Source organism: Dama dama, chromosome 5 (genome assembly GCF_033118175.1).
Source record: "Dama dama isolate Ldn47 chromosome 5, ASM3311817v1, whole genome shotgun sequence".
NCBI classification, from domain to species: Eukaryota; Metazoa; Chordata; class Mammalia; order Artiodactyla; family Cervidae; genus Dama; species Dama dama.
The window spans coordinates 35,329,280-35,356,940 of record NC_083685.1 but is presented as its reverse complement, the minus strand read 5'-3'; the positions used below and the strand labels follow the sequence as shown (position 1 = coordinate 35,356,940).

Here is a 27,661-nt window from a genome sequence, read left to right as displayed (position 1 = left end):
AAAATGAACTAAATATATATGCAAATGTATCACATTCTTAAAGAACAATAAAATACTGAGTGAGATTAGGAATTAATCCTTGTCTTCCTAAAAGATGATTTTTTTCCTCATTCTGATTATTCAAGACCATTAAAAGAAAATGTGATACCTTTTTTTTTTCCTGCCCTGTAATATGTATTTTTGGAAGTTCCCTTTAGTCCGATAAAGCTACTTTAGCAACCTGCCCATGCTTTACTGTAAAGAATGCATTCACCCTTCCTGACCTGTGAGATTACCTCTCTTTGGGGGACATATAGATTAACCCAGGAATGGGCTTGCAATCCAATTAAGGCCAGTTAGAAATTTTTTTAAGGCTCTGATAGCCCAGAGGGTGTCATCTGTCTTCTACTGAGATAAATGCTAATTGAGTGAAGTGTAAGTTGCGTCTGACTCAGTTGTGTCTGACTCTTTGCAATCCCATGGACTCTAGCCTACCAGACTCCTCTGTCCATGGAATTCTTCAGGCAAAAATACTGGAGTGGGCAGCTATTCCCTTCTCCAGGGGATCTTTCCAATCCAGGGATCCAACCTGGGTCTCCCACATTGCAAATAGATTCTTTACTGTCTGAGCTCCATGTAAATCCAGAGCACCCTGGGAAAATCACTGCTGGTGAGTGGAAGGATATTGCAGAAGTTGAAGCCACCAATAAGCAGTTTGAGAGTAAAGGTAACTCATGATGACATTGATGAGTACTTGGAAAGGGCTACTTCTAAAATAAAAATCAAACCTGAGCTTTGAGCCCCAAGGGCCATATCCTCTCTTTAGTGTGGTACAGCTAGTGGTGAGTGTGGTTTATGTCAGTACCAAGTAAAAGCAGTCTGAATAATTCTAGCTATTTTCATAACCCACAGGGACACATCCTAAAGGCCATTCTATGTATTCTTGAATGTTCTGGCAACTCCCTCCATCTGTGGGGTCCTTTTTATGCCACTGTTTCACACATGTCTTGGCCATCTTCCCTTTCCCCATGCTTTTCTTTTTGTCATTGGTAGCTTGAATATCCCTTCCCTCACATGCATGCCAATAAGCACAAGCTCTGTTCTAAAGGAAGAGAGAAAGGTGAGAAATAGAAAGGGGAGAGCAAGAAAGTCATGAACCTTTCCACAATAATCTTTTTTTTTATAATTGTCAGTAGCTATTTATAATAAGTTTAGTGTTAAAATAAGAAGAGCACACTATGTGTATTAAAATTTAATTTTGAGAAAAATAAATGTAAGAATACTGGTGCTAATATATTTTCTATATATTTATGCACATTTATGTCAGTATGAATATATGACATCTAAAGCTAAGATGCATTAACACAGTTGTCATCTATGTATTGCTTCAAAATTAATGTGAACTTTTCTCTGAATAAAAAACGTGCATTTTAATGTTTCAATATATCCTAAATTATGGCAATGTCTTTTATGAACTCTGCAGGTAATTTTTTTTTTAAACAACATAAGGCAAAGCTAAACAATCACATAGGAATATTGGCAGAAGTTAGCATGTTTGGCTGTACATTATAAAACCAAATCACAACAGCATAGACAGAAAGGCTAAAAGGTGATACATGAATCCTGAGCATCCCTGTGATTGTACTGCAATTCAAAATCCATTATATCTGTGCAGGAGTAGGACCTGAACCTTTTCTCTTCACTTATATCGCATATCCCTGTGGGTACATTGAACTCAAGAAATATTTCAAATATCTAAACTGAATATACATGATTGATACCATGTATAAAATAGATAACTGAGAACCTACTGTGCAGCTCAGGATACTCTGCTCAGTCCTCTGTGGTGAACTAAATGGGAAAGAAAACCAAAAAAATGTGGCTATATGTATATGAATAGCTGGTTCACTTTGCTGTCCAGTAGAAGCTAACACAACATTGTAAAGAAAATATACTCCAACAAAAATTAATTATAAAACAAAATCCTTTAAAGAATAAAGTGTATCATCAAGAATTGTACCTCCAGAGTTTCACTGATATAACTTTTGTTTATTTATCATTGTATATGTAAGAACAGAATTGTTCTCAAATTCTCTTAAATAATAATAAGGTGAAAGTTAAGTTGCTCAGTCATGTCTGACTCTTTGTGACCCCCAGGACTGTAGCCTACCAGGCTCCTCCATCCATGAAATTTTCCAGGCAAGAATACTGGAGTGAGTTGCCATTTCCTTCTCCAGGGGATCTTCCTGACCCAGGGATCGAACCTGGGTCTCCCGTATTGCAGGCAGATGCTTTACCATCTGAGCCACCAGGGAAGCCCTAGATAATAATAAGGACAAGATAATTTAGGATTGAGTTTGTCTCATAAAGTCTGAAAAGGCCTGGTTTAGAACTATACCTAATCTTCAGGTAAGGGCAGGCATCAGGATCCATAGCCATTGTATAAACAGGTAGCATTTTCTTCCCCATTGTCTATTCCCTCAGAAGGAAGCTGACCACACTCTGTACAGAAGCACTAATGGCCCCACATTGTCCAATTCTCAATGTTAGAGTTCTTCAACCCCCCACCAAAACCATCTGATAGTCTCTTGCTTCCAATTCCAAATTAGGAATTGGCTCTTTTAATCCAAGAAGGCAATGGAACCCCACTCTAGTACTCTTGCCTGGAAAATCCCATGGACGGAGGAGCCTGGTGGGCTGCAGTCCATGGGGTCGCTAAGAGTCGGACACGACTGAGCAACTTCACTTTCACTTTCATGCATTGCAGAAGGAAATGGCAACCCACTCCAGTGTTCTTGCCTGGAGAATCCCAGGGACGGAGGGAGCCTGGTCAGACACGACTGAAGTGACTCAGCAGTAGCATCTTCTCCTAATCCATTAAATTAACTATAATTAAGGTGTGAACATTCTTATTTGAAAGACTTCCTAAAACTTTAAGCACCCACTGTTCTTAAGGGACATTCTACTGACTAGATCATATGTACTAAAACAAAACAAAAAACCAACAACAGCAAAATAATCCTATTTTCTGTTTTGGCTGGGTTCTGAATTTTAGTTCAACCCTAAGGGTTCCTTCAAATGTAGAGTTCAGGACTCAAAGATTATTTACAACTGTATGTAAACAGCATCATCAAAACACTAGTTCTTGTTTGCAGACGTGCATAGTAAACACTAACAGGCTAGCAGATTAAATGACTCATGGATTTCTACTTTGATGAGGATTTCACAGAACATGATTCATGGTCAACTATGATAATTTTTTAATCATTGGTGTTGAAAATTTTCAATCAGTAGTATTCAGAGTCAATCAATAGTTTAGAGTCAAAACAGAATCAAAGATCAAAGGATGGATCTTAGTCATTTGAATGACTTGATCTATCATATTCCCTTCAAAATTATCAAATTATAACAAGACATCATTCAGTTATAATTACAGTACTTCAAAAAGGCACAACTAATTTGAACTCACAGTCTGATTTCATCATAATAGTTGAATCCAACAAATATCCTGTAACATAATTCACTTTTAAAAAAGCACAGTGTCATTTAAGAGAGTGGCATAAAATCACAGTAGTAGTGCTTTGAAGTGGAGAAAAGAAAACAACTTTTCCTCTACCCTCTTAATTTTAATACCTGGGCCCTACAAATTAAACTGACAAAAGCAAGATTAACAATAGGAAAAGGTTTATATGTATGCATGAATACACTGTGGAGCCAATGAAAGAAGTAGCTGGCTGGTTAAATAATCAAAGTTAGACATCTAAAAATCTAGAGTAGTAGTGAAAAGGGAAGGGAGAAAAAAGACTCTAACCGGAAAGACAGAGAAGTTCTTTAAGAAAGACACATGGGTTTTTAGAATACAGGGGAGATAAAGTTTGCATGCTGCTTGTCACAGATGTGAGTGAGCTTCCCATTTTCTTAAGGGGTTAATGGTAGGCTTATTCTTATTCTTCCTCAGGGGAGTAGACTTGCCTTGAAGAGAGATTTTATGGCAGCCTCATTTCCCAGAAGTGGATTTTAGTCTTCCCAATCCAGGGATTGAACCCTTGTCTCCCGCATTGCAGGCAGACTCCTTATCATCTGAACCACCAGGGAAATCCATGGAATTAAGAAATGGGAAAGAAATGTGGGTAGAATTCTTCCCCATAAAAATGAACTCTAAAAACTAGCAAGTTTGATGTTTGACTATGGTAGATTCTAGGAGGAAAATATTCCAGATCTGCATATAATATTTGACTTTGGAGCAGAATGTAACTGTTACATCCTTTGAATAGTCAGAAACCTTCAGTCTTCACTAGATTATTTTTACAGCAACAACAAATATTTTCATGAAAAATAAACTAAATTTTTCCTAATGAACAAATGAAAGCATCACCTGAGAGAAACAACATGAAAAGACAGACCTGCTCTTGATTCCACAATTATACTCCTGAGTGTTCGCGAACTTACTGCTGACCTAGCATGCACAGACATTCTTGTTTCCTTATCTACTTTGATCCCCAAATGGTAAAACTAAGAAACAAATGAGTAAATAAGCAAGTGAAGAGGAGGAAAAATAAATCTCCATCTAAATTTCTTGGTTCCTGGCTGAGACTCCCTTATAATAAAAGACAGACTAACAGGAGAAAACCCTTATACGTGGAGGAGACCCCAGAAAACTGAATAACTCCCTGAAATGACCCAAGTCATTACCTTAAATACCATCTCCAGCTAAAGAGAGAAATAGATGTTGGGTCAGTTCTGGGGGGTGACCAGGAAAAGCTCAGAAAAGAAGGATAAAATCATTTTCCAGATTTAAGTCATTATCTTCACTGATAGCTTCTAGAGATTTAGAGTCATCCTCCTCTTTATACAGAGACAGACATATCCTACAAATAGAGATTTACCTTAAAAATGCAAACGTATCTTACAAAGGATAACTTCTAATCAGTTTCCAGAGTTCTTGTCTCCTGTTGTTCATTTAAAATAACTATCTCAAAATAACCAATATTTCCAAGAGGCATATTTTGAGGTAGTATATTTTGACCTCCAGAAGCAAAGATAAACACTTTCTTTTGTAAAACATAAACTTTTATCTTTTACCTATCCTAGAGCACAGATGATAAACATAGGTAATTTAAATTAAAATAATTTAGGAAGAGGGTCTGAGAAAGGACCTCAGTTCAGTTCAGTTCAGTCATCTCTTTGTGACCCAGTGGACTACAGCCAGCCAGGCTTCCCTGTCCATTACCAACTCCCAGAGCTTACTCATACTCATGTCCGTCAAGTCAGTGATGCCATCCAAACATATCAGGGAATGCTAAATAGTATATAAAGCAAAATCCATAGATGTATCTATGTAACATACATTAAGTATAAAATATAAAATATCAAACTCTGTTTTTCATTTGGCTGATACAATCTAGATGTAGAAGTTGGCACTTAGAAATGTATTACCTGTCTGGTTTTTCATGCTGTTGGCTCATTGGATTATGCTCTTCACACTAAGATCCTTTTTGCCTTTATTGTTTATTCTTTGTCAGAAAAGTAAACTTCAAAATTAATTTTTTTCTCACTTTTAATTAGGTAGGTTTTCTCTATTCTAATTCTTCTTCACTGAATTTTGTGTTCTGATCTAGGAAATAGCTGTATAGAAATTTATCATTATGTGTCATGGAGACGAATACCTTATAAGGGAAGGAGAATTCCCCTTTACCCTTTTAGGTTCTCTGGCTGAGGCCAAGAGTTAAATTTTTATAAATAGATTGGCAGAATAAAAATCATACAATCTTCCTTAAATTTTTACCTGTACATAAGGTCTTTCATAAAAAATGAAGATTTGAAGAAGTGACCAGAGCAGAAAATTTTTGCATATTTTAGATAAAGGAACAATATATATTTGAAGAAACATTTTAGGACAAAGGTTTTGGGGTTAGGAGCAATAAATAATAGAGATGTGATCAGGAACTCTAAGGGGGAGTGTAGTGGCAAATAAGGGCTATTTTAGTTTGTTTCTACAGACCCATTTCTGCATTGACTTTGAATCTCTGGTCAAGAAGATATTCTCTTTCTGCTACTGAAAGTGACTTCCTCATGAGAAATTTTATGGCCTGTTTTAGGTAGAGAATGGTAAGTCAGAGAACTCTTCTGCATCTTCTGTTTCTCAAGTGCTTTTGGCTCAAAATAATCAACATCCCAAAGTGGCATATTTTGGGGCGGCAGGTCCCAAACCCCTTCAACCTTTGACCACAAATGACTGTCAATGGTTCCAACTTAGAGGCATTATGGTAACAATATTTATATGGACACATTTAGTGTAAACATACATGCCACCCTGATGGAATGCTCTAGAGAGAATCTACAGGAATCGCTACATGCAGTCCATCCTTACATTAAATACATTCTGATAGAACTTTTAACTGTTCTAAAATTTAATACAAAACAAATAACATGTTTTCACAAAGAAACTTTCGCTACTATCACTCGATGCATGTGGAGATTAATTCACAAATAATTAACCTGATATGAAGTACAAATAGTAAAATTATAGATGGTCTCAACTTACAATGATCTGATGTTTAAGTTTTTGAATTTATAATGGTGTGAAAACAAAAATCATTGACTAGAAATCACAGTTTGGATTTTGACCTTTTCCTGGACCACTGACCTGAAGCATAGTTTTCCCCTGTGGCAACAGCCCCAACTCCAGCCCCGTGATTGCAAGGGTAAACAATTCTCACACTCACGAACTATCCTGGCTCCAGACAGGAATTCTGTTTTATACTTTCAGTGCCATATTCAACAAATTGTATGAGCTGTTCCACACGTTATTACAGAGTAGGCTTTGTGTTAGATGATTTTACCCAACTGTAGGCTGATGGAAATGTCCTGAGAACGTTTGAGGTCAGCTGGGCTAAGTTGTGATGTTCAGTAGGTTAGGTGTGTTAAATGCATTTTTGACTTACGGTGTTTTGAATTTACAATGGGTTTATTGGGATGTAACCCCTATCATAAATTTAGGAAAATATGTAGTCTAAAAAGGGCATGGAAAAAGGGCATAGCAGGATATAAAGGGCATAGCAGGATATAAAGAATGCTTTCCCCTTATGTGACTGATGACCAGAGCAAAGAAAGCTAAAATAAGTAATATTGTAGATGCAATATTACTTTTTACCTTTAACCTATTTACTGCAATCTGAGATTATAATATATGTAGTGTATAAATCCTTCAATTAGCACATTATACCTGAGATTACCCAACTCTAAAATTTCTCTAGGTGGGTTTTCTAGAACTGAAAATAAAATATGAATATTGCTTTACATTTAGTATAATTAAAGAGGGATCTTCCCAATTGTAAATAGCCATTTAAATATTTTGTCTTAATATATATCCATGATTAGTTATAAGTTTTACATATTGATAATTATTTTATATTTGTTAATATAAAACCTAGACACTATTACAAACTAAATACTACCAAACTATAAAGTTGGTATCAAATTTTAATGTAATTTAACAGATATATTTCTAAAACTAAATAATCATGTTCAGTGTATATATGATACATATCACTATGATGATTACAAGTTTAAAATATATAGATGTACTTTGTTGTGGAAATTTTTTCACCATTTCTTTATCTATATGATGTTGTAATGCTTACTATTATAGCATGAAGTGACATCATTTGGACTTGCTTCATTAAAATACATATATTCTTTGTATCTGTTCCTATTCTGTCCTAATTAGCCAGCATCAATTATTTAATTAACTTAATCTTCATATTATTTTCATGATGTTTCATTTTTTGAAATAACATAATAAAGTGTTAGTTTTCTAAACTGCCTTCCAATATTTAATTTTATGCATAAAATAGGCACTTGTCTTTTACACTGGCAAAAATATTTCGACTTGAGTCCTGGGGCCAACACATAAGATCACTGGCAGTTGACATTAGGATGTATTGGTATAATGATAAGCATCATTAAATGCTAGAATCTTACAAAATAGTAATATTATATTATTATCAAAAGCAACCTCTAGCCATGAATATAGGAATTTCAGATGAAATATGATTTGATGATGGTCAACCCAACAGTATTTCATAACCAGATAGAAGTTAGAGGTTGAGCATTAATATTGCAAAGAAATAAGCAATTAATATGCACTTTGGAATGTCGGAAACTGGAAACCATAACATTGCAGACCAGAGACTCAAGTTGCTCTTCTTCCTCTTAAAAGAGAATCAGAAATCTCCAAAATTCCACTCATCAATTCTTGGAAGTAGAAAAAAGAAAGCCAACTATCTGTCTGAGGAGTTGACAGAAAGAAAGAGAAAGTCTGTTTCCTTTTTTTTTTTTTTTGGTGTTTCTGTGGAAGGATGGGCCCTTAGAGTTTCCTGTTCCACTGCTATTGCTGATATTACCTAGCACAAAACTCTAAAATTAACCTTTCTGATTCACTATTTTCCTCATGTTACAGCTTGTTCCACAATTGTACCACCTTATTTCTTGTCAAATGGAGCCAAACTCTCCAAACCAGCAATAAGAAGAGTTTTGCATTTCCCTTTTATAAGTAGCAAAAACCGACCCGTCTTAGGTTATTCTCATTACATGGTCATTTTCATGCCTGAGTTATGAAGTGTGTCAACCAGCTTAATGATCCCGCATGCAAACTAGATGAGAATCAGCTACTGGTCATAAAGAGGAAAAGTTACTGAAACCATTGACTGAATAGCCCTAAAATAGAATTGAATCCTATCTTGATCATTTGGAATTTAAAAATATCATAAAAAATAATATATCTACAGTAAAAATTGCTCCTCTTATTACAATATTTCTCATTTAACTGCAAGTTCTAAGTGCACTAATGTTAATAAGAATGTGTATTTTAGAAATTCATTATGATTCCTGAACCCTATTTCAATTTAATACACAGCAACATCGTTTTCTTATATTTATTATGAGCAAATAAAATAAATTTATTTTCAGATGCATCCTTCTTATTATTAAATATTTCAACAACTTTCTGCCCTAATATAAAAATGGCAGCACTTTGTACAATATAATAATTAAATTATTTCACCAACATCTTTTGCAGCTCTTAGATGACGTGATTAAGGGTCTCAGTTAACACTAGGAAAGTGTTATACAATGCTCACTGTCATTCCTTTTTCCTGTGCCTACAATTTCTTAATATACTCCTATGTTGTGAGCTGTTCCCTTTGTTGAGAACTGGAATAGCAAATATAAATTCATAAATTATTGATTCAAGTTAAAATTAACTATTGGAAAACTTTTTCTATAACTTACATCACCAGTTAGAGAAACAAGTTTAAGAATAACCTATTCATAGGACTTCCCTGGTGATCTGGCAGCTAAGACTTCACAATCCCAATGGATGGGGCCTGAGTGTGATCCATGATCAGGGAACTAGATCTCACAGGATGCAACTGAGAGTTCACATGCTGCCAATAAGACCAGCATTGCCAAATAAATAAATAAAGATAAATATGGAAAAAGAATAATGTGTACATTATAGATCAAAGATTTAAAGATAACACTAAGAACTATTAAATTATTAAAGGATCTTACATCTAAAGTTAAGCAAAATGAAGATCAAGAACTAATATTTTGATATGTACTATACATTGTGATATTTTGTTAGTTATGTCAAATTTCTGTCACCCCATTTAACCAATTTATTATATTTCAAAATTGGATATTGTTCTACTCTAAACTACCAGTGGTACATTTTAATCACTCATGGTACACAAAAGATAAAGATGTGTACTAGTATTTCATATGCCATATTTTCTCATATAATAATTCCTGGGCTCTATCCCTGGGTCAGGAATAGACCTTAGAGAAGGAAATGGCAACCTACTCCAGTATTCTTGCCTGAAAAATCCCATGAACAGAGGAGCCTGGCAGGCTACAGTCCATGGGGTCACAAATAGTCAGACACAACTGGGGTGACTAACACACATACAATTCTCCTAGATAAAATCTGTGCCCAATTTATGGAATTTTAAAAGAATCAGTTTTGCTAAATATCACTTTTTAAAGTGATATTCAACAGAAATACCATTTTTTAAATGGTAATGGTATATATGAATGAGTGAGTGAATTTGCTCAGTTGTGTCCAACTCTTTGCGACCCCATGGACTGTAGCCTACCAGGCTCTTCCATATATATACATATACATGTGCATGTATTCTTGTGTGTATCTTTAAAATCATTTCACAATGCAGTACCATCTAATGGTGCATTTTGACCATTCTATATACAACAGAGTATCAATAGTGCATTAAGCATTCACATTTACTTAATCAAGATTTACCAGAGAATCTGCCAGTCCCTGAGGAGAAGCTGTTGAACTAACACACATCTGTTCTCTCTTGGAACCCAGATTTATTGAGACATAGACTAGACATTAAACAAATATTAAAATATATTTATTTGAATATTAAACAAATTCCAAATATTATAATATTCAAATATTTTTCTCTATAACATCTTTTCTCTAGGTGTTACAGAGAAATAACACAGTTCTCCAAAAGTGTATGGATACTTCAGTAGTAAAATGGTGTAAGGAAGGATGAAAGAAGAGGGTGAGTGAAGCCTCTTAGATGGGAAGACACGTCATAGGAGACCTACAATGAGCGGGAGTTAGAGAACAGGAGTGTAGGCGAGGAGGGGAGATCAGAGCAGTCACTACACTGGGATGCTTTTAAGACCTGGGAGCTTGTCATAGGTGGGGCACTGGGACAGCGTAGTAGTGAACCAGGCGCTAAAGTACAGAAGACCCATGGGCAGAGAGACAGGTCTGACTATTTTTGGGTCTAAGTTTCACATTCTCTACCTCCAACTCTCAGGAGTCTGCCAAAGCAGAAATACCTCTCTGGAGAGGAAGAAGTGTCCTCGGGAGCAGGACATGAAGGAGAGCAACAACACAAATGTTTCCTTTCAGAATTCTGTGCTGCTCTGTGACCTTGGGGCTTTTCCTGTTGCTATTGAGAGGTCAGAAGCGATTCTGATTCCTAATCCATTTTGTGTGCTTGAACATTTTCTTTCTTTCTTTCTTTCTTTTTTTTAATTCAAAAGCCTGTAGAAAATTCCTTTTCTCAATATTTTAAAGTTTCATGATGTGTCATGGCATGAATCTATTCTAATTTACTTTAGTGAGCACTGGGATGAGCTCTCTCAATTTGGCAATTCGTCCTTCAGTTCTGGAAAATAGTTTAATAGTTTTATTAATTATTTCTTACCATCTGTTTTTCTTCCTTCTCCATCTGGACATTCTATTATTTGTACTTTGGAATTCTGGAAGTGATATCTATGTTGTTATGTATTTTTCTTTCTATGTGTTATCATTTTTTTCTATTTATTTTCTGTAAGATTTTTTTAATTTTATTTTTTAGACTGTCTCTTGATTTTTTTAAAAATAATCAGGTTTTTAATTCCAATAGCTTTTTTGGTTTTATAAAGTTTATTCTTACTCTCAATTCAGGGATACATTATTATCTGTTATTTCTATGAGGATATAAATTATAGGTTTTGCTTTGTTTTGTGATATTTTTTTTCCTCTGTAATCTCATTCCATATTGATGAATCTGTTTATTTTGGTCTTATTTTCCATGTTAGACAGTTTACTCAGATGTCCAGTTAATACTGGCTTCCTTCTTTTGATTAAGAGAGGGATATCATAAAGCTGATTTGGAAAAATAAACAAAAGAATAATTTACTTATTTTTTAAACTGATTTTGAATTTCTGAGCACTGGGTAAAATTTTCAACCGTAAACTTCACCGTGGGTGACCTAGATGGGTCAGTTATATGGATCTCCCATTATGAAGTTAAAGATTTTGCAGAATAGTCTCTGAGTCCCTGGTCTGAAGCCTGTGCCCATGAGTGTTGGCATTTGCTCAGGTACTAGAGCCGGGACACTGGGGCAGAGAATAGCCTTCACTGGTCTTCACGCTCCCTGTGTTTGTATCCTGAGTGACTTATCCTCCAATTTTCTACCAGGGATGTGAAGTGGAGGGCATTGTAATTTAAAAAACTTCTCAAACAATTTTCAGTAGGTCATCATACTTTTAAATAACTGATACTTTCATTTCCAGAGGTACTTGATATTACCAAGTTTATATATTTTTTTCAGAGATCTGTGGAATAAATAAGATTTTACCCACTACAAGATTGGGATTCAACTTCCTTAGAACAACTGAGTCCCACTTACTACATGTTTTCAAACTTCCAGTATTTGCCTGTGGGTTTTCTCCAGTTCCCCTTATCCCTCTTAAAACAATTTATTTTAAATGATTTTGAAGGCTTTAAAGAGGAAGCAAAATGATATTTGTGTGTTCAATATGCCATAGTAAATCAGAAATGCACTTAAGAGGAAAATATATGTATGATACTATGTATCTATGTATGCATACACATACTCAGATTATATATATTGCATGTATGTATATAAAATGCAAAATAAATGTCATTGCTTTCTTAATTTCTACAACTCCCTAAAGTAATAATCATCAAGAAACTTTAATCTGTATTTCATTAAAGGAAGTTCTATGTTGGGTAAAAATAGTTCCAGTTTTTTGTTTGGTTGCTTGCTTGCTTGCCTGTTTGCTTGCTTGATTGTTCAATAAAAGGTTCAGAAGAGCATCTTTAAGTCCATGAGTTTCTCATAAGACTATTTGTAAAGGATGTGTAGATTTATTCCATTGGCTGCCATCAGGCCCACAAAGAAACCTAGGAGAAAATCCACTACTTGGACCTGATTGGATAAAAGCTGAATATAAGGATCTGACATAGGGCCAAAAAGAATGAGAATCAGAGAAAACAGAGATACACACAAAGGAAGAAGTAGAACGTGATACTCTAAAGTTTGGAGAAAAGCCATCTTCTCCAGAAGAGTTCCATGAAGTCTTGCCAAATATCCAACTTCTGGTTTCCTCTTCCTGATGATTAAGGAAATGGCTCTATGTAGCCCTAGATGTCAATCAGAATTTTCATAAGAGAGATGCATTCAGTAACACTAACTGCCTTAGGTCTATTAGGACAGTCATTGGTAAGCAGATGAATATGAAGCAGAGTAGGATGGCCTTTGCAGGAAGGCATTGTGGAACAGTTGATCTCATTGAGGAAAGGCAGGGAGTTCTGTACTGTTGATGTTTTGGACCCAAGACCACAGAGTGAACTGGAAACAAAGATTGTCTGGGAATCAAATAAGAAAAATAGCTGGTCTCCATACTTTTCTCTCCCTACTATCTTAATGTTCTTGTCCTTCTCTTTATGATACCTTACAAATACCAGCCAAACCAAAACTCCTGTGCCAAACAGAATCACTAAGTAGGAACTAGAGTTCTTATTTCCATTACTTGATATGTTGACAATGTGGACAGGAAATTTCCTACAAGAGAAAAACTATGGTCATGGGATCCAAAGTTGAATTGCTTGCCACATTTGGTTTAAGAACATGTTAAACTTCATATTTTCTATAATATTGTCGATGGCTTATACTATTGAATCCTTGATAGTTAAGTTCATGGCATCCTATTATTTTTTTTGTATTTTTATTATTTTTTCAATAAGTATTAAAAACCACATAAACACTGGGTTGTAACTTCTTTGAAAATTGCCTACTAATTTGGTTATTTTAGAATGAAATAACATAGCAAGATGATTAGTGTGGTTAGATAGCATCACTGATTCAATGAACATGAATTTTTAGCAAACTCTAGGAAATGGTGAAAGAGAGGGAAAGGCAAGTCCATGGGGTTGCAAAGACTCAGACATGACTTAGCGACTGACCAGCAACAAGAACATAACAGCATAATAATGGCAGTGATAATATGAATGTTAATAATAGATAACATTAATCCATTTATTATCTGACAGGTACTATTCAATGGGCTTTATATTCACAAAATTACAGTAATTCAATAAGATCAGTTCCATTACTGATGATAAAACAAAGCAAAAAGAAACTAAAAAAATTTCTAAGATTTTAAGAACCAGTTACTGATGGAGCCAGGTTTCAAACCCAGGCCTAGGGTTATGGCCCAAGGCTCCCAACCACTACTGAGAAAGTGAGGCTTTTTAAAGTAACCAGTTCTTTCATGATGGAGGGTGAAGGTATTCCCAGTCCTTTTGAAGAAGTTCTGAAGTCCAGGTTCAGATATTTCCAACTGCCCCTTCTCCATATGTGCTGACGTGCTCATTTGTGGCTGACTCTTTGTGAGCCCATAGACTGTTACCCGCCAGGTTCCTCTGTCCATGGAATTTTCCAGGCAAGAATACTGGAGTGGGCTGCCATTTCCTTCTCCAGTCCCTTCTTCATAAACTTTTATTTATTTTTTTTTTTACAATATGCTCATTCATAGCTTCACCTATCATTTTTTATAGACAATTGGTTTCCTTTTTGGCATGAGGGACTAGGTTCATGGAAGACAATTTTTCCACAGAATTGGGGGTGGCATTTCAGGCAGTAATGTGAGAGATGGGAAGAGGAGCAGATGAAGCTTCCCTGGCTTTCCTACTGCTCACCTCCTTTTGGGCAGCCCAGTTCCTAACCAGCCATGGATCGGTACTCCTGATTTAGATGGTTGGTTGTCAATTCAGATTCCTAAGTTTTTTGCTAAGATCAAGGTTTCATTTCAGGTGGCCTAACCTATCTCCTATATATTCTACCAGAATCATATAAATCAATAGGAACAACATTCAGGAAGAATCACATAACTTTTACTAATTTAAATAGACACAAGTTTGAAGCTTGGTGCTTATACTCACAATTGTGTGACCTAGGATATGAAGAATAATCACTTTGAATTAGTTTCTTCTCTATTTATAAGACAGGAAAAAAATAACACATTTCCTAGGATTGTTAAAAAGGAAGAAAAAGACTTAGTATACAAAATGGTAGCTATTGGAAGGGTAACTTGGTTTAAGAAGTTTTCCTTTGTCTTTGCTACTTCAAAGCTACCATTCAAAGAATTAAATATATAGGAAAAGCTACATTGTTGCTTATTTTTATATAATTTCTAAAAACACATTGGAAATTAATTATTTAAAAATAAACAAAGAAGAGATATAGTAGATTTTGCTAGTTGTGCTTTGTTGGGTCAATAATAAATGATGGGCTTGTCAGTTTAGGAAATTATCACTCTGAAGTAACAGGTAAGGGTAATAAAAATTGAGAGTAGGATCAAGTTTTGTTGATATAGGATATTGCTTTTTTGTCTTCCTCTGCTCTTCCTTTTCCTACCCATTTCCATCTGTCAAAAGCCTAGCCATTTTCTTAACCCCTGTCAAATCTGAATTTTATGAGTAAGCTACTATTACTTTCCCTCAAAAGTCTTCCTCCCCTAAAATTTTATATCAGTTTGTATCTCCCATGTACTAAATTTTTTACCTAATAAAATATTTATGTGTTAGTTATGGTGTATCCCTAATAAAATATAAGGTACATGTAAACCTAAGCACACAGTAGAGATCTTAGTATACTTCCCAGTATTAGGGCTTGACCTTTATGTAGAGAGTTCTATAACAGAGCCTCTATACCCAGGAAGGATAGGATGGGCAGAGGAAAGAAACAGGGATAGTCACCAAGTTATAAACACCATACAATATCAGTTCAGTGGGAACCTGTGAAAGATGAGAGAAACCCCTGGGAAAGAGCATAAGTGCCAGATCTGTTGGCAGAGTAGGGAGAAAGACCAGCCAGGTCATAAAATGTCTTCTAAGTTACACTAAACCTACCATATCTGTCTGCCAACAATGTGAAACAGAAAAACAACATTACTATCTAAGCAAATTATACATGATATGAAGATGTGCGTGCAGATTTTCAAATTAAAACATTTATAAGAAGAAAGCATGTTTCTTTACATATTTAGTATAATGTTTTGTTTTGCTGTATAACTTGTAGAGAGTTTATCAATGGAGGCTAAGAAAACAATCCAATTAACTAACAACATTAATAAAATAATCTTTAAAAGCAACTGAAAAACTTTTGGTTAAATGATGAATTTTAAAAATATTGTCTTGGCTTTGTGGAAAAGTGAAGATTACAAATATGCAGAAAGCAGAAACATTGAAACTTATTCCATATTGAAAACATGGAATAAGTTTTAAAAACAAGCTGATTTTTTCAGAAAGTGAAAAATAGTAAAGAGGAATATGGGGCAAAATAAAAATATTTACAGTGTTACAGAATAAAGATAAACCAGTAAGACTTAAAGACCTACATATCACAGTGGTACTAACACTAAATGGGATTTTAAATACTAATATATTAACAATCTGGTCCCATCACTTCATGGCAAATTCACAGGGAAACAGTGGAAATAGTGTCAGACTTTATTTTTTGGGTCTCCAAAATCACTGCAGATGGTGACTGCAGCCATGAAATTAAAAGATGCTTACTCCTTGGAAGGAAAGTTATGACCAACCTAGACAGCATATTAAAAAGCAGAGACATTACTTTGCCAACAAAGTCCATCTAGTCAGGCTATGGTTTTTCCAGTGGTCATGTATGGATGGGAGAGTTGGACTGTGAAGAAAGCTGAGCACGAAAGAATTGATGCTTTTGAACTGAGGTGTTGGAGAATACTCTTGAGAGTCCCTTGGACTGCAAGGAGATCCAACCAGTCCATCCTAGAGGAGATCAGTCCTGGGTGTTCACTGGAAGGACTGATGCTGAAGCTGAAACTCCAGTACTTTGGCCACCTCATGCGAAGAGCTGACTCATTGGAAAATACCCTGATGTTGAGAGGGGTTGGGGGCAGGAGGAGAAGGGGATGACAGAGGATGAGATGGTTGGATGGCATCACCGACTCGATGGACATGAGTTTGTGTAAACTCCGGGAGTTGGTGATGGGCAGGGAGGCCTGGTGTGCTGTGATTCATGGGGTCGCAAAGAGTTGGACACGACTGAGCGACTGAACTGAACTGAACTGATATTAACAATTTTATGTAAAATTATTTTTGTTAGGGTAATTAGTCTTAATATACTTATGAATAAATCATGTTTTTACTATGTAGAGCTTAATTTTAGACACATGAGAACAATAGGTAGGTATCAGAGCTTAGGAACACAAAGGTGGTAATAAACAGTATCTTGAAAAAAAAAAAGATATAAGATATTGCCAATTTTACATGTAAAAAGTCTCCTGTTACTAGGGTAGGTGAAAGAAGAATTTCTTGCTTTCATATGTATTAGAGAAACTTCGAGATATTGCCATTTCCGCTGAAAAGATCATGTTAAACCTAATTCCTTGACTATAAGTGATATTAAAGTAGAAAACAATTTACCAAGCAAGAATTTAGGTAACTGCCTTGTTTCCCCTGTTTTATCCTGTTCTTTGTAACCCGTATGCAGTATTTTGGGTTCCATCTCATTCATTGAATCCTTCCACAACATGGAACATGTAGGACCCTGGCTCTCAATAATACCATAGTCTTAACTCTCCACTCTTCCATGTGACATGACTGAAGATGGATGAAAAGTGACATGACTTTGCAGATTAGTGCAGTTAAGTGCATTTGGCCTCCACCTTCAGTTGTGTCATTTTAATCCACAGCTAATTACTGTTCTTGTGCTTTCTGTTTTTATTCAGGAATAAAATAATTCCTGAATAATTATTCTGTTATTATTCAGGAATATTAAAAATATTACTTAATAATTACTTTGACTGCTGGCAATGTTATTTATTTATTTATTTTTTCTGATGGAGCAAAGGTGTTCTAATAAACATGGCTTGGGCATATATACTGTAGTTATTCTCAGCAAAGATAAAGATTAAAATTCCAGACTTACAAAACATAAGAGGATCCCTATTTAGAGAGAGTTGCAAGCAATCACCTTTTACAGTATGGCTCATAAAAAGGAAGAGGGTACTTATCACTGTAATGAGAAATGCCTGGATTCCTTAGCCCTGGGAAAGGCGTGCCTCTCTTCTTAATTCCTGAATATTCAGGAATCATTAAGGGCCAGAGGGTTCCTGACAGATCCAAAACAGCACACAGGAAGCCTCTTGTTAAATGCTTCCTGACAATTCCCCCTATTTTATTACATTTGTAAAAAAAAAAGTCCTGACCAAATGAGGTTGGTTAGTATTAACCAACCTTATAGAAAGGTGGCGATAAACAACAAATACAATTATCAAGACAATCACCAAAGTTACAGTTCTAGACCCGATGCTGTGGGTAATACTTTAAAACTATCCTTGTGGGTCTAGCCCGGATAACTTGTTTAGCTAAAGTTTCTAAATTAGTGGAAGAGGGCAGACGTTTAGAAAAAGTTTCAAAGATTTCCTTTTGCAGTAATTGTACATTCAGAGAGGCATTATCAAGTAAATGAAATTTGATTTGTTCCCAGTAGTAGGTACTATGATTGAATTAAACAGGAGTAACACAAAATTGGAAATTAATACAAGTTACAGATCAAGTTGTAAATTTCTTATGGCTATAACAAAAGGAAGTGGGACACAGGCCTGTATAAAATATGACTGATTATAGCAAAAGAAGTAGTTACTATGACCACGACTGGTTCCTGTGAAATGTCTGGTCCGAGTCCCAAGTTCTTTGGTGCTGGCAGCAAGTTTCCATATGTTTTATATGTCTATAGTTCAGGCCCAATTTGTTTATCGAGGATGATTCAAGGAGGAGGATGAGGGTGTCATTCCACTGCCAACCCAGCCAAGAAGTCCTTTGTCATGGTAATGTTTCAATGTAGTGTTAGTAACATTTTACATAATGATTTTTGTTCCTTCCCTAACTCTTTCCCTAAAGTTTCAGTAGTAAACATGGTTCACAGACAGAAAAAGGGCAGCAATGTCCGCAAGTCTTCTTTTGGAGGCAGGATGAAAGCCCAAGTTTGTTGGCCGACGTTTATGCATAATTTTGCTGGGCCCATACACAAAGGGAGGACTTCATAACCTAAAGAAATGTTAATTAGTTTTCCCTCCTCTCCAGGGTGTGAGGGTTCCAGGGAGGGGGCATGTGGGTGGAGTCATTGGTTTATAGGATAGATAGGTCTTTTCTCCATCTATTTTATGACCCAGACAAGTTCAAGGGAAGCTGTGATGCTCACCGCCCTTGAAGGAGTCCACATGGGATGAAGAAGTACTGTGGGAAGTCTATTAGTAACCACCATGTCTTGAGTCCTCCGGACGACCTGCACTGAAGAACATCACTGGTCATCCTCTAGATCATCTAAAAGAAATCGAACTGAAAACCCGCTGTTTTGCACATGGAGCTCTCCCCCACCCCCACCCCCAACCCCTGCCCCAAGTCCTCTGAGATGGACCTCCTTGCAATGTTATTTAAACAATTATCATTATTTATAACCACCCTTGATTCCTTCCTTTATGTTCAAAGCTACACTTTTTGCTTCCTCCCTTTCTAACTAATTCCATGTTGCTCTAAAAATTTATTTTATTATAGTTATCTCCTTGTTTTGACACATTGTTTTCACACAAACTAGGGTGGTAGCTTCTTAACTCATACTCTTTCTCTTCTATCCTCTATGTATGCTCCTTTTTAAGTCTATTAAATGCTAACTTCCACAACCTCAGTAACATAGCAGTCAAGGCTACTATTATCATTTCCTGAATTCATTAACCACATCTTCTAAGAAACCCGCCCATAATCTCTATACTTTGGCAACGAGTAATCATTTTGTTCACAAATTCATACCTTTGCCCCAAATCTCCTTTCATGATTCTCTTCTCTCCGTGACTAATTCCTATACAGTGCCAACATTTTTTCCCTCTGGAATCTTTGCTCCTTTCAGAACCTTACTAGACTGGATTATGTGTTTTTTCACTATGGTGGGTACTTGTTATGTTTCAAATAGCATTCTATCATCCATGCTTGTGTGCTAAGTCACTTCAGTTGATCTGACTCTTTGCAATCTTATGGACTGTAGTCCGCCAGCCTTCTCTGTCTATAGGATTCTCCAGGCAAGAATACTGGAGTGGGTTGCCATGCCCTCCTCCGGGAGATCTTCCTAACCCAGGGATCAAACCTACATCTCTTATGTCTCCTGCATTGTCAGCAGGTTCTTTACCACTAGTATCACCTGGGAAGCAAGAAAGTATTAATCAGTTCAGTTCAATTCATTCGCTCAGTCATGTCTGACTCTTTGCAACCCCATGAATCACAGCACACCAGGCCTCCCTGTCCATCACCAGTTCCCGGAGTTTACCCAAACTCATGTCCATCGAGTCGGTGATGCCATCCAACCATCTCATCCTCTGTCATCCCCTTCTCCTCCTGCCCCCAGTCCCTCCCAACATGAGGGTCTTTTACAATGAGTCAACTCTTTGCATGAGGTGGCCAAAGTATTGGACTTTCAGCTTCAACATCAATCCTTCCAATAACATTCAGGACTGATCTCTAAAAACCAGTTCATCCTAAACTGGTTCATCCTAAAAACCAGTTCATTTTTAGGATGAACTGGTTGCATCTCCTTGCAGTCCAAGGGAGTCTGAAGAGTCTTCTCCAATACCACAGTTCAAAAGCATCAATTGTTTGGCGCTCAGCTTTCTTCACAGTCCAACTCTCACATCCATACATGACCACTGGAAAAACCATAGCCTTGACTAGAAGGTATTGATAGTTGGCTATTATTAGAGTCTCTAAGCACATACATATATGCATACTTATTCTATAGCTATAATCATTTTATTTTTGAACAATAATATTTGAGAGTACATCAGTGAGGAATCTAGTATGATTCATTCATTTGAAGACATGAGCAAGAGTAGAAGTTAACCATTATCCAGTTCAGTCAGTAGATTGAATCTGTGTCTGTTACCTCAAGGAAGGTAAACACTTAAAAAGCCAGAAAAGACAAAAACACACAAACAAACAAACAAACAAAAAAAACAACTGCTTTTTTTCCCAGAAACCTAAGCTGGGGGAATTGACAGAATTCAGAGGATGAGTAAAGTTAAAGTTTTTGGACAAATTAGATATGAAATAGATTTAAACCACAGATGATGGAGAAGAGAAAAAGGAGGCTGAAGGAAATGTTTTGATGAATGTAGAGATAGTGTTTTTCATCCTAATTTTCTTTAATGTTCAAAGAACTTGATTGACGATGAGAATAAAAACTAGAATTGTATCAATAATGAATTGTGTATTCTGAGCCTCAGATCAATGTTTCTCCCATGCCTTGCTATTTCAGTAAACCCTAACACTGGCCCAAGCCCTCAAAGAGAAAAAAAGAAAATAAGACTAAAAAATGAGATTAAAGATTTATACCTTATTTATAGAAGTATAGTGTTTCAGATACAGACATAATTACATTATTAGCAAATATACAATGCTCACATTTTTGCAAATAGTAGATGTTCAAGTTGGTTGATGGTGGTGAAAGATGTGTGTTTTTAGAAGGAGTAGACACATAGGAACTCTGCACATTGAATTTTATCTAATTCTTTCATGGTTAAAAACACACAACATAAAATCTGCTATCTTAACTGTTTAATGTGTATTGCTGCTGCTTAGTTGCTCAGTGGTGTCCAGTGAAATGGTTTTAAGTACATTCATACTGTTGAGCTACCATCACCAACATTCATCTCCAGAACTCTTTTTATCTTGCAAAACTGAAATCACATACCTATTAGACAGTAATTCCTCATTCCCCTCTCCTCTGATCCCTGTCAGATTACCATTTTACTCTATGATTTTGATTACTCTAAGAAGCTCATATAAGTGAGATCATATGGTACTTGTCTTTTCTGGAACTGATTTAAGAAACTTTTTGTACTTTGCACTCAATTTTGCTGTGAACCTAAAAACACTCTAAAAATTAAGTTCCTTGATTACAAGCACAAAATCAAATAATAAATCATCTTTATTTCTTTATAAATAATGATATTTCAAAATAACTTTTTGATGTGAGTTTTGAAATGAAACCATTTAAATTCCAAAAGCAAAGTTCTTTTAGCAGGCTTTAATTCCTATAGTTATAATAGAAATTGCTGTGTCTATTTCTCCCTCAATTCTCTATTAGCCATATGGCTGATCATTCTCTAAAAATTAGCATTATAATGAATCTAAAGATTATCTACTCAAATATACCCTTCCATTATGAAATTTGATCTTCACTTAGAATTTTTGATTTTACAATTTAATATTTTTCACCACTGTGTGAAAACATGTAGATTATTTGAGAATCATCTATCTAATGCTTTAAATCTTCCTAAGAAATAATGATGTTTTAAAGTTTGGGGTTTATTCCAGAGCCTGAAGTATATTTAGTTTCACAGATGATTTACAATATATCTTTATTTTCATTGCATAGTCTTATATAAACACTTGTCTGTTATGTTCATAAATTAATTTATTTCCTTGTTTATTATATTAGGCAGCATCATAAAAGAGAATGGCACCTAATGACTTAGCAAAATAAATACATTTCCGTTGTTGTTCAGTCACTAAGTTATACCCAACTCTTTGCAACTCCATGGACTACAGCGTGCCAGGCTCCTCTGTCCTGCACTATGTCCCAGAGATTGCTCAAATTCATATCTATTGAGTTGGTGATGCCATCTAACCATCTCATCCTCTTCCACCCCTTCTCCTCTTGCCTTCAGTCTTTCCCAGCATCAAGGTCTTTTCAAATGTGTTGGCTCTTTGTATCAGGTGGCCAAAGTATTGGAGCTTCAGCAACAGTGCTTCAAATGAATATTCAGGGTTGATTTCCTTTAGGATTGATTGGTTTGATCTCCTTACAGTCCAAGGGACTCTTAAGAGTCTTCTCCAGCACCTTATTTATGGTCCAACTCTCACATCCATACATGACTACTGGAAAAATCTTAGCTTTGACCATACAGACATTTGTCAGCAAAGAGATATCTCTGCTTTTCAATATGTTGTCTAGGTTTACCATAGGTTTGTCACTCAAAATCTTTCCTAACATTTGCTTTTAAATATCATAATTATCAAAAAGAAAATATTAAATATCTAATTTTTGCCTCTGATTTATCTGTCTCTCTTTCTTTCTTTCACTCTTTATCTGTCAACTATCTATCTATCATGCCAAGACATTTCTAGCTACCAATCGAAGCTATCATAGTAAGATTTCTTTGGCTTCTGACCCATTTCTATGATCTAAATAAATAGCATGATGATGAAAAAATATTTTTATCTGGTCAAGTATTTATCAAAAATACTACTCTAAGTTCTCAATTGACTAGAGAAGATTTTAAGAGAAAAATACAGGCTCTTAGATGGGACTTGGAAAGGATAAAATTAATGATTAAAACTATTTTGTACTTTGTTATCAAGATCACAAGTTGAAGTGAGAGGTTTGAGAGTGTTGCTTAAACTCTTTCAGTGTTCTGCTGCTATAATCACAGTGAAGACATGAAATAAGAACTCTTGTCATTTTATTTAGTTACCTTAAATCTCCTAACTTCTTGAAATGATACATCAAAACTCATTTGCACTGGCAAAAACTAATTTGTGTTAAACAGGAACTATAATTTGGATGGATGCAATAAAACTGAATCCCCAGCATTTTCTGTACTTAGCTTTATTTCTTCAAATGTATTTCTTTTAAAATACATTTGAATGCAGAATTACATGAAGGTGCTTGCAGAAGTTCAATGGATTGTCTGAAATAAGATGGTACTGAAAGTTCCAAATTTGTTGAGCTGTAGAGATGTGACCATTCAAACTGTTTCTTAGTAGTGGTGCCCCAGGCAAACTTACAGTCAAGCAACCTTGTTTCAACCAACTTTACAAAATAGTAGCAGGAAATAAATATTCCAGTCATTAAGTTCATGAAAAGATCCCACTATGCTCAATCTTCTGTAGGTTTGGAATATTTACTTGAATTATCACTTGCATGAAGTTTGTGAGACTCACATGTGTTTTGTTAGAGTTTACAGCGTGCAACAGAAAATTTTATTTTGGATTTATTGAAGTGATTCACTATTTTTCCATACATGGAAAATAAATGTTACCAATTTTTTAAAAAAATATTTAAATCAAACTATCTAATGAACAAATGTGTTTCCTTTTTTTTGCACATGAGGAAAGTATTATCCAGTGGATACTGTTGAAAATTTTAGGTGCATTATTTGAAAACACACTTTTAAACCCTCCAATAAGTACATTTCCAAGAGCTATAATAATAACTAATGTTGAGAAAGTCTGTTCTTTATCTGTTCCAATGATTCTAAGCCAATATATGTTGCATACCAAATCCATAGTTAATGATAATTCTTTAAAACTGTATTTATTAAAATATACACTATGCCAGGAACTTTCTGTACCTCATTTCACTTAATCCTCTCAATAACCATATGCTGCTATGATTACTATTATTACCTCCATTTTATATAGTCATTTAAATAATGCACCGTTTCTTTTATCTTCTAGTTATATGGGGAAACTGAGGTGCAGTGACTTTAACTTGCCTAAAACCACACTTGTACTGACAGTTGGAATCCAAATAAAGGACTTTGATCTTAGAGTCCATTTTTATAAGTACTAACAGTGCAAGGAAAAAAAAATAATGAGAAAATTTTAGGAAAAAGACAATTTAGCAAATCTGAGCTAAAAATAATTTTCCATCTTGTACAGTTGATGCTTTCTATCAGTTCAGTTCAGTTGCTCAGTCATGTCCGACTCTGTGCATCCCCACAGACTGCAGCACTGGAGGAGGAAATGGCAACCCACTCCAGTATTCTTGCCTGGGGAGTCCTGTGGATGGGGGAGCCTGGTGGGCTGCTGTCCATGCGGCCGCACAGAGTTGGACACGACTGAAACGACTTAGCATGCACACATGCATTGGAGAAGGAAATGGCAACCCACTCCAGTGTTCTTGCCTGGAGAATCCCAGGGACAGAGGAGCCTGGTGGGCTGCCGTCTATGGGGTCGCAGAGTTGGACACGACTGAAGCGACTTAGCAGCAGCAGACTGCAACACACCAGGCTTTCCTGTCCATCCTGGAGGTTTTTAATACTCATGTCCATGGAGTCAGTGTTGCCATCCAACCATCTCATCCTCTGTCATCCCCTTCTCCTCCTACCTTCAGTCTTTCCCAGTATCAGGGTCTTTTCCAGTGAGTCAGTTCTTCACATCAGGTGGCCAAAGTATTGGAGCTTTAGCATCAGTCCTTCCAATGAATATTCAAGACTGATTTCCTCTAGGATGGACTGGTTTGATCCCCTTGCAGTCCAAGGGACTCTCGAGAGTCTTCTCCAACACCGCAGTTTAAAAACTTCTGCTCTTCGGCACTCAACTTTCTTCAAGGTCCAACTCGCACATGCATACATGACTATTGGAAAAACCATAGCTTTAACTAGATGGACATTTGTTGGCAAAGTAATGTCTCTGCTTTTTAATATGCTGTCTAGGTTGGTCATAGCTTTTCTTCCAAGGAGCTAGTGTCTTTTAATTTCATGGCTGCAGTCACCATCTGCAGTGATTTTGGAGCCCAAGAAAATAAAGTCTGTCACTGTTTCCATTGTTTCCCCATCTATTTGCTATGAAGTGATGGGACTGGGTGTCATGATCTTTGTTTTTTGAATGTTGAGTTTTAAGTCAGCCTTTCACTCTCTCTTTCACTTTCATCAAGAGGCTCTTCAGTTCCTCTATGCTTTCTGCCATAAGGGTGGTATTATCTGCATATCTTAGATTATTGATATTTCTAAATATATTTAGAGAAAGATTACTAAATATATTTCTCACATTACCTTTTATTAGAAACTACTTTGCCAAGGATTGTTAAATGACATAATTTGTTTGATGAGAGTAAGTCTAAAAATGTTTCTCCTTATCTTACCATTTGAACATCTAGCTCAAAAAGATTGCAGCCTGGCCAAGGTCAGATTAATAGCAAAGAAAAGCAAAGATTATAATCCTATTCTCTGCCCCCAAATCTATTGTTCTTTTTTTAGCAAATCACAGTTAGCATAATACTTGCATTTTTACTATAACATTATGCACTTTGATGAGACAATTGACACCGCAAATAACTTGGCACTCTAAAACAGTTTTGCTTATGGGATAGTTAGCTCACCAAAATTTGTTTCTTTTTTCCTCCTGTTGTTACTGCTTTAAATCTAGCATTAAACTTTATTCGTGCTCTGTGTATCCCTTACATCTCTTTTGAGCTCCTAACCCATTCCTCAAATATAACCTCAACTATGCCATGACATAACATATATGAGCTCTTACCTGATATTACCCATCTCACACACCTTTGTGTCTCTAAATATGCCCCCAAATTGTTACCTCTCTACTGAGGCCCAAATCCTGCTTTATGTACTTTGTCAGTAACTAGCAAAAATATCTATGTCTGCTCTTTTGATCTATTCTGTAGCATCTAATATAGTATCTTTGCACATGAAAATAACATATTTTACTAAAGTTTATTTCAACCTAGATCTGCTCTATTTAAATACCTATTTGATAAAATGTCTATTTGTAAAACAATTGAAGAGAATGAATCATAATTGAGAAGATCATATTTAGAATTATGTAGAATGATTTTGCTTTACATATGGTATCTTTTGTGTTTTGTTTCAGTTCTGTTTATTTTAAAATAACTGTGAAGTTATTGTAATGCCCTGAAGGCATAGAAGCTATAAAATAATGTGCCTACTAAATATACAACATTTTTTGGGGAACAAATGTTATTCTATTAAGTTGTGAGATGGCAGGATATAAGTACTTGAGTAAAATTCATTTAGTGTGCTATCTGACAGAGTATACTTAAAAGAAATCTTTGACATGTTGATCAGATTAAATTGATTTAATCTCAGCTGATACTTAAGTTCAGCATTAGTCATGGATAATTACTGTCAGAAAGGATATGTTCTAGCTATTCATTTACATAATGTGAGCTTTCTTTTGAATTGCATATGAATTAATTAAATTTCCTTTAATTGTTGCAGCTATATGCAACACACAGCTTCTAGCTAGTGTAAGACAGTTCATTAACTTCTAGAAAATGGCCTATTGGCCATTCTAATACAAATCTCTGAACTGGAGTATAGGCAAAAAGGAAAAAATCGAAGAGGGAGAATCAAGGAAAGAGACTCATTGACCTAAATATATCATAAATGACCTCATTTATAGCAGAGCATTCCTTCTTCTTTAGAAGCTGTACTGGTTGGATAGCTGCCTCAGTTTGTGACCAAAATGCAAAATAATATCTTGACTCTGTTGACCTTAAACTTATTTTTAGATTTTTTTTTGAAAAGGAAATAAAACATTTTATTGGTAAATTATAAACTATTTCATAGCAAAAAAAAAAAAAAAAAAAAAAAACCCACAAATTGCTAGTAAGATAGTAAATAAATAAAGAAAATATAAGTTATAAAACTTTAAAAATACAACTACATGAGTCAAATACCCATGTTATAATGACAACCCCATTTGGACCCTAAAAGCTTGACAATAGGCCTAAGTACTGGTAGGAGTATAAGGTAAAAAATTTTCCAAAATGAAATTGCTCATTATTTTACACAACTCTAGGCTTCCTTTTTTTAATATGTTACATTGAATGATAAAAAAGCAAATATGTAAAATTAGAAAAACTTGGCCAATATTATATCGTTACCTAATCAATTGTGTTCATTTTATCTGGTTTTAATCACAAGCAAAGCCACCCCAAAGAAAAAGAAATACAAGGCAAAGTGGTTGTCTGAGGAGGCTTTACAAATAGC

General features: G+C 35.5%; 1 protein-coding gene across 1 annotated transcript in view; it reads left to right on the top strand.

Moving 5' to 3' along the window:
- The window catches only part of FSTL5 (follistatin like 5), an 864,841-nt gene that overhangs the window by 251,586 nt on the left and 585,594 nt on the right, over window positions 1-27,661 (top strand). The gene's annotated exons all lie outside the window — the stretch shown is intronic.